Here is a 9,065-nt window from a genome sequence, read left to right as displayed (position 1 = left end):
AGCCCAATATCTGTTGCGAACAAGGTCCATTTAATTGTGCTGTGTGGAAAGTTGAAGCCACATGTCAACTCACTAATTGAACCTTATCAGTGCGGTTTTCGATCTGGTCACTGCATCATTGACCAGACATCCACCATATTTTAATCGATTATAAAGCAGCTTTCGAAGCCTCACAAGTAATCGTATTTACGCTGCATTGTCAGAGCTCGATATCCCTGCTTTGTCATGGCAGGATCGTTTCGATGCTGTTCGAGGTTTCGATAAGGTGATCTTTAATCAAGTAATCATCGTAATAGGACAAATATGTCCAGCTCCTCCTTAATTCTTGTAGACACTTGATTTACGACCCTATAGATGCTGCCTGAAGATACATGCTACGTCAGGATGAAGCCCAATATACTAATGTATTATATAATGCAGTTCGATATTATATTATACATAATACAATTCGATATGAAATTTTTCTTAGTTATTTTATATCATTCGATTTTATTTCCCTTTAACAGTTGGCCAATGTATGACCAACTAGTACAACTATTACATTTAACGCTTTTAGGTTGCATTTGCCAGCTTAATTTTGTGTAGTTATAGTGTTGACATCTTGAACATTGCGGTAGTTCTAATTTACGGTAGTTTAAAGATAGCTTGACTGCAAATAGCTTGACTGTTTCCTGAGATAATCTGGCTTCGCTGATAGAACAAGGATACTCCTTGTGGGGAAACTTGGAAATCAGTGCTATAGGTGAGTCTATTTGTGATTTTACATTAAAATGCAATCTTAAAATTAGAAATAAGGTTAACACTCCTGCCTTCTTTATTTAGAGTCGATTTGAAGCAAACGATTTTTGGAAAACTAAAATCCTTTTTTCATACAACTGTCAACCATGTCGGTCATATTTATTTCAGTTGTTTGCATTTCGTTATCTAGGATTGCTTAAACTAATACAAAATGTACTAGATTATAACAAAAATAAAGTATCGAAAATAATCCTCAGCAACAAAATTCGCAGGCAATGCAACTGCAGCCTAAGGTCATTACAATAGGTCAAACTGATCACAAGTTTTGACATTTTATTATAACAACACTATTTTATCTACATTAAAAAGTTATAAATAACATTTTGTGCATATATTTTTACACTGCAAACGTGAAAAACATTAAGAAAAATAGAATATATATTGTGTTTTTTCTTTATTTTGTTTACATCTGTATATATAGAACAATATATAAGAAAGAATACCCTATAAGAACAGCAAATCCATTTTGACTTTAATTTGTTTTTTGAACAACAATAATTTTTTGTACAGCTTTTGATGTAGGTATATATATGCACGATAATGTTTAATTATATAAAATAACAAATCTTTCATTAAAAGTGTTAATGTTTAGTGATAAATGTTAATAAGTGATCGCATACGCAGCGAGGTATAGTCCGACTTCTGCTTTCAATTGTCACCACATGTTCGCTCAACTCTAACGCCTTTCTACGAAGGACTCTCTACTAACAATGAGATTTGTCAAAAAAAATAAAAACAAATGAATTGTTCAAGGTGTAAAATATTAATGATTTATTTCTAAAATACTACTTTTACAATAACTGATAATATTTATTGATATGGCTGAATATTGATTGTATTTATATTATAAAAAAATATCTTTACAATAATTATTTTATTTGTATTGCTGATTAATGACCTCATTTCCAAATACCGGAAATGCTTATATTCAATAATCAAAAGTAAAATGAATTTGCTTATTTAGTAAAATAAAAATATTAAAAAAAATACTTTTTAAGAAAGAATGTAATATACAGTATATAAAACATAATGCGATAAATACTATTGTAGGAGGGCATACATAACTCACGCGTTGCCAACCAAGCTCTGACAAGTAGTGTTGCTAGCTCCGCTCTTTACTTATATGACGTGTATAGATTAAGTAAAATATAATTATTATTAATCATTTATTCTAATTAAATAGGTTTTAAATTCTGTTTAATTTGATGTTGAAATTTTTTTTTTCCTAAGATAAGTTAGGAAAGTAAACAAATTCACAAATACATAAATTTAACTCATTTATTATTACGCAGAGCATTAAGTTCACATATGTATTGAAGTACTGCATCAAAACATTCGTTTTTACGGTCATTCATTACATGTGTACCATATTTACAAATTATTTCTAGAGAGAATACGAATAAATGAGAGTAAATGGAATCGAATGTGTGCCGATGGAATCGCATGTGTGCAGCATTCGTCTTAATGGAGTGAGGGTTGATTTCTCCATAATAGTTTACTTGAGTACTTGAATATTACTTGAGTATTTCAAATAATTCTACTTTTGCAAAGAAATATTTTATATATATTCTGTGCGTTCGGTTGCCTGCGCAAAAGTAAAGAAAGGTGGATGTGCGTAGATATTTGCAATAATTGTAACAACAAAGTATGTAAATTTTTAATTTGCTATTAATGAATTTCCTTCCTTCCATATATTTATCTGTTCCTAGAAAAAATTTTTATGCATGATATTGTAAAAATATCTATTTGTGTCTCCTTGAGTCATAAGAGATTTTTAGAATGTTTAGAAATAGACTTAGTTTATAACTAATACAAAAATATTTCCTTGAATATATATTCAGTTTCTATATATATTGTACAGATCTTTTATCTGTATGTATATGGATTTTAAGTAGAAATCAATAACATTATAGTTACATATATCACAACGTAAGTTTTAAATATAAAAAAAAAGAAATTAAGGCAGGCGATGCTAAACATTTAATTTGTGTATTAAGGCCGTGTGCGAGTTGGAGTAAATTAAGGGAAATAGTATATTATGTCGATTTGGTAGCGAATATTGGTATTTATCAGAATTTCAAGTAGGGTAAATTAGATGAAAATTAAGGTGTTATCATTGTGAAAATTTTATAAGATGTTTAATAAATAAATAAATATATTTGAAAACATTTAACCAAAAATAATAAATGACTGCAATAAATAAATAAATAAATATTTACATAAGTGCAGTGCAAAAATTCCCTAGGAAATTTCAATTTACTTTACCTCAATGTACCCGAACTCACACACGCCTAAATTAAATTTCTAATTTGAAATATTTTATATATTAACATCGAAAAGCAAACTAAAATTACTATAGAGCGTTATTTTTTTCTCATATTTTTTGTATCAAAACTGTAAAAAATCCATTATAATTTTTTAAATAAATTTTTATTCAAAATTTCTTTTATATTTCATAAATGTATTATATAATTAGGTCATGTTATATATGTAATTAGCTTTGATATAATATTAACAAATTAGTATTGTGAACTAGTTACATTTTAAATAATATTTAATTAATAAAAAACATTAGAGTGAAGTGACAAAATTTTCCACGAGGAGGTAAGAAACAACATCAAAAGGGTTTTAAACAACAATTATTTCCCTAACCCAGTAATTCATAAAATCTTAAAAGGAAAAAGAAAACAAAAAGTAAACCAGAATACCCAATTTTATAAAAGTATTGTATATGTCCCTAAACTCTCCAATCAAATTACAACATCCACAATATATGACAAACAAAAATATAAAATTACATATAAGACGCCAAACACGATGAAGACGCTGTTTTGTAACACCGAATATAAAATATATACATTGGATAAATATGTTACAATGTGGTTTATCAAAGTAAATGTAAAGGTGACGGATCCAACATATGCAACCAAGTATATGTTGGTACAACAAAAAACAATTTAAAGACGCGTATAGCCGGACATAAACAGAGTGTAAAATATAAAAATAAATATATAAATATAAATATATAAATATTGAGTCAAAAACGGCACTATATTAATGTGTTACATCAAGAAAATAATTAATAAAAACGTTTCCTCTGAACTTTAGAAGTGGCATACAACAATGTGCTCAAGTGTATAAAAACACCTTCGACAAATCCGGAAAAGGATGAATATATTTTTCCTATATATTTTTTATATACATATATTATATATTATTAATGTTTTCGATGTTAATGTATTTGTTTCTTTGTAATATGGACCAAATTATTGTTACATGTATTTAAATTGTATACTAACCTGATGATGACTATATATTATAGTTCAAATATCATTAAAAACAAATATATATTTTTTAAAAAATTATTATTTAACTGTTGATCATAAGCCCGCATAAAAAAATAACAAAATTATTTTTTATAAGATTAATAAAAAACTTAAATTAATAAATTTGTGGTTTACTGTTTAAAAAAACATAAGTTGCCTTTGCATGAATTAAAAATCAAATACTTAGAGTACTCTGAAATACTTCAACAATTTTGAGAATGTTGAGAGTTAGAGTACTTTAAAAAAACGAAATTAATATTTATTCCATTTTATTTTGATGTTATGCATATTCATTTGTATTCTTTGGTTGAGAATGAGAGTATACAACCATTCTCAACACTATAGAATCATTTGCAACGGAAATCAAATGCGTGCTGTAACGACACGTTTTGCGTAAACTCAGAGGTCGGTCCTGAGTCGTTACAATAAATGTATAAATAATAGGAGACAATTTCAATCTTTATCTTTATTTCAATCTCTATTTATTAAAGAATTTGCTTAAATATAACAATCACTTTATATTTATACTGTAATTGCGTTGAAACTTATTATATAGAATTGGTAATAGTCATTATATTCTTTTCCTTTTCCTTAGTTTGCAAGTATAGCAAACAATGCATGCTGGCCTATATTGGTTACGCGAACCATTGACATTACTGTTGCAATCTGTCAAGTGTAATAGCATTTTCGTCAAATATCATTTTGACGAATCAACAAAACACAATTAGGTAATAAGTTAATAGCTCTCACCTACTGCTTAGTAAGCAATTTGTGCGAATTAAATTATTGTATATCTTGCACTATAAAATTACTTATGGTTGCATTTTATTTTTTTAGGCTTTTCACATCGGAATGAAGTAAATACAAGCGTACCGAGGCTTTTCACATCAAATGAAGTATATACAAGCATACCGACGCTTTTAACAACGGAGTGAAGTATATACAAGCATACCGAGGCTTTAAACATCGGAGTGAAGTAAATACAAGTGTACCGAAACTTTTATCATCGGTGTGAAGTAAATGCAAGCGTTCGAGACTTTTAACATCGGAGTGAAACAAGCAGAAGCGTACCGAGGCTTTCAACAAATACAAATCAAATCAAAAGCAAACATAGGACAACACGGAGATCGAAGAGATAGATCAAGTTATCCAAAATCAAAAGAATATTAAAGGTGAGATCTAGAGGATCTGGATTAATTTTAAAAATGATTCTACCACAAGATACTCAAGGCAATATTTTGAGCGTTTGGAGAAATGGGACGTATATAAAAACAATAATGATAACCTGATTAAAAATTTAAGTATTGAATCGTTGCAGTTTAAGTTGGAAAAATTGAAGAATTGGTGGGCAAAAATCACATAATTAAACGATGAATGCCTGTCCAGCAATGATGAAGTAGACAAAGGAGATTTCATTCAACTGGAATCAATATATGAAGAAGTATATATTCAATTTTAAGTAGAACTGAACGTTCGCAGTCAAAACGTTTCAGAAACCAGAACACCCGGAAGTAACAATATTTTGATATTGATACCACCGTTGAAAGTACCAATATTCAACGGCAGATATGAAGAGTGGTGTCCACTTTAGGAATTGTTCGACCGATTAGTTCAACAAAATCATAATCTAGTGGATGTCGAAAGAATGCAGTATTTAAAAGGAAGTCTGCAGGAAGAAGCCGCCAAACTCATCAATCATTTATCATTAACAGCGAATAATTATCCTCATTAGAAATTCAATCTACATATGATAACAAAACGATCTGTTATATCGAAGCAATAGTGTTACTAAAAATCTCATCAAAAATGTCGAATGCACAATTCACGACAGGATAATTGTCACATATTCTTGAATTGTAGTTAGCAGATCCTTCGTATGTTAAACCAAAGGAGATTCAACTGTTAATCGGTTTGAAGTGTTTAAAGAAGGTTTAATTAAACCTTCTCCAATGGCTCAAAAACACACTCTCCAATGGCTCAAAACACACTATTTGGATGGATATTATCACGACCTTTAGATGTAAAGCGTACAATCACAAACAAAATAACGTTATGACCCATGGTTTGCGGCAACAGCGATGAGTATTTAAAACGGTTTTGAGAAATAGAGGAAATTCCAAATGCAGACTTAAAAACAGTAGAAGATAGGCGTTGTGAGCGGCATTATTTTTTTGCTTCCCTTTGTTATACAACTGCCAAGATTTATCATTTAGTATACATTTTTATATAATGGAACTTCAAGTAATAATTCAAAAACAAGATTAAGAATTACATGAGTGAAGTATTAATAGTGGACAAAAAGAAAAAGAAAACTTTTCTTTAAATTATATAAACTAAATATTATAAAATAATTAAAATTAATGGATAGATGATATAATAAATGAGTCAATTAAATAGACTGCTATGAATTTACTATGAATATATTAGTTAGATTGCTAGTTCTGATGGAAATAAGCGTTTCAATCTTCTGTTATGTGTAGCTTCGTCATTAGGTAGCTGCCTCATTGTTGGGTTAGGATGGAAAAGTAATCTGTCTGTGTGCTTTTTACTATTTTTTCGGATAACGTCTGCAACGAAGGGTATCTTTAAATCGCGATGAATGTCATATTTTGAGATGTACCATTCAGCGTTGATGATAGTCCTAAGTATTTTTGATTGGAGTCTTTGCAGTATTTGAATGTTGGATTTACATGCTGTGCCCCATATTTCGGCTCCATATTTCCATATTGGAGCGATTACTGTTTTATATACTAGAAGTTTATTTTCCACTGTTAGTTTTGATTTCGAGTAGAGTAGCCAGTACAATTGTCCAAAACGACGTTTAATTTCATTGCTTTTAGCTTAAATATGGTCTTTCCAAGTTAATCTGCTATCTATAGTAATGCCAAGGTAATTTGCCTTTGTGTATGTGAAGACTTCGAAATTGTTAATTTTTATACGTTTTAGGTCATATTTTTTATTCGTGTAGATAACATGAACTGTTTTGCTTGTATTTATTTGAACTCCCCATTTGTCGAACCATTCGAGCGTTGCGTTTAGGTAATTCTGCAAGTTGTCTGTGGATATATTAAAATTTTTATTAACTGCAATTAGGGCTGTATCGTATGCAAAAGTTGCTATCAAACTTTGAGGATCAGAAGGTATCGGGACATCAGCTTTAATTTGTTTAAGTTCGGAGATTGAGTCTTTATACTTCACATAAAAGTATCTATTTTGTAGATAGCTCTTAAGTAGGAGGTAAAAGTTTGTTGGAAGAAGCTCTGATAGTTTAGTTAGTAGACCTCCATACCAAACGCTGCCGAAAACCTTTGCGATATCTAGATATACCGCAGAGGAAAATTGTTTTGTGTCAATATCACTAGTTATTTTATTAACAACTCTGTGAACTTGTTGTATAGTCGAATACTTTTTCCGAAAGCCGAATTGATGGTCAGATATAAGTTTTTCTTTATGGAGAAGCGGTTCTAGTCTTGATAAAATTATTTTTTCAAACAATTTTGAAATAACTGGTAATAGGCTAATTGGTCTGTATGATTTTGTTACAGATATGTCCTTATTTGGTTTAGGTATAGTGATTACTTCTGCTACATTCCAAACTTTTGGAAAATACTTAAGGCGAAAAGCGCAATTAAACAGATTTCTCATATATATAAGTGCATGAAGAGGCAGATCAGTCAGAATCTTTCCTGTGATACTATCATATCCCGGTGATTTTTTTGCTTTAATTTTATTTTTAATAGTATTCTTAATCTCTGTTATTGAAACTTTCTTTATTGCGACATTTTGAGTAGAGCTGCTCCGTGTAACGTTGCTATCATGCTGTTTTGGGTTACTAAACGTAGTTTCGAAGTACGTGGCAAAAAGTTCAGCTTTTTCGGTGTTAGTTCTAGCCCAAGTTCCATTTGCTTTCCTTAATGGTGGTTGATGCATTACTGAGTTGTTGATATTTTTAGTAACTTTCCATAAAGAATAGTTAGTGGTTTTGTCAGCTGTCAAGTTCATTATGCGTTTTTGTAGGTTTTTATTTTTCTTATTAAGTAGCATAATTTTAAGTTCTTTGGTTAGTTTGTTTAAGTCCATTTTTAGTTCAGGAGACCGATTTATTTGCCATTGTTTTCACAGTTTTCTTCTGTCCATTATCTTGCTTTTAACTGCCATCGAGATTTTATTTTGAGTGTCGTTTTGTTTAAGAACTGGGATAGAATTTGTCACGGCAACAGCGATCATTTCGTTTAAGTATACAATCGCGCTTTCAATTTCGTCTTCAGATTTTAAGGAAATATTTATTGTCAGGTCGGTATTAAGAATATCTCTAAACGTGTCCCAACATGTTTTGTTATTATAGATTAATTTTGTCCTTGTGATGTTTAGTTTTGTGTCGCTTTCATATGATAGCATAATTGGTGAGTGATCAGATGATAAGTCAGGAAGTGTACTTACTGTAAGAAATCGTTTGTTTATATTTTTGGTCACGAAGAAGTCAATCACGTCTGGTATTTTGTTCATATCGGTAGGCCAGTACGTAGGTTCACCTGTGCTTAGAATGTCTGCTTTTTTGTCAATGATAGCATTATGTAAATTTTTCCCTTTGCAGTTTGTGCAAGAAACTACAACTAAAAACACACGTCTGTTCGATTTTACAATAAATATAAGACTCCCTTTATTTTCTATAATTTTTGCTCTTAAATACTAAAATTTACATAGTTTAATAATTAGGTTTTTTTTAGGTTTTTCTTTTAGGTACAAGGTTAAAGGAAATGTCCCTTAACCTTTTTCTTTGTTACCTTATTTAATTACTTCCTTTTTCTTTAGTTACATTACTTATCCCTGTTATTACATTTCATATTTTAAAATATGAAACAACTTTGGTAACAAAATATTTGAAAAACCTTTTTTAGAAATTAATTTAATTTACTAAAATATAAAATAAAATAGTAAAAT

Source organism: Teleopsis dalmanni, chromosome 1, assembly GCF_002237135.1.
Source record: "Teleopsis dalmanni isolate 2A chromosome 1, ASM223713v2, whole genome shotgun sequence".
Classification (NCBI taxonomy): Eukaryota; Metazoa; Arthropoda; class Insecta; order Diptera; family Diopsidae; genus Teleopsis; species Teleopsis dalmanni.
This window is presented reverse-complemented; position numbering follows the sequence as displayed.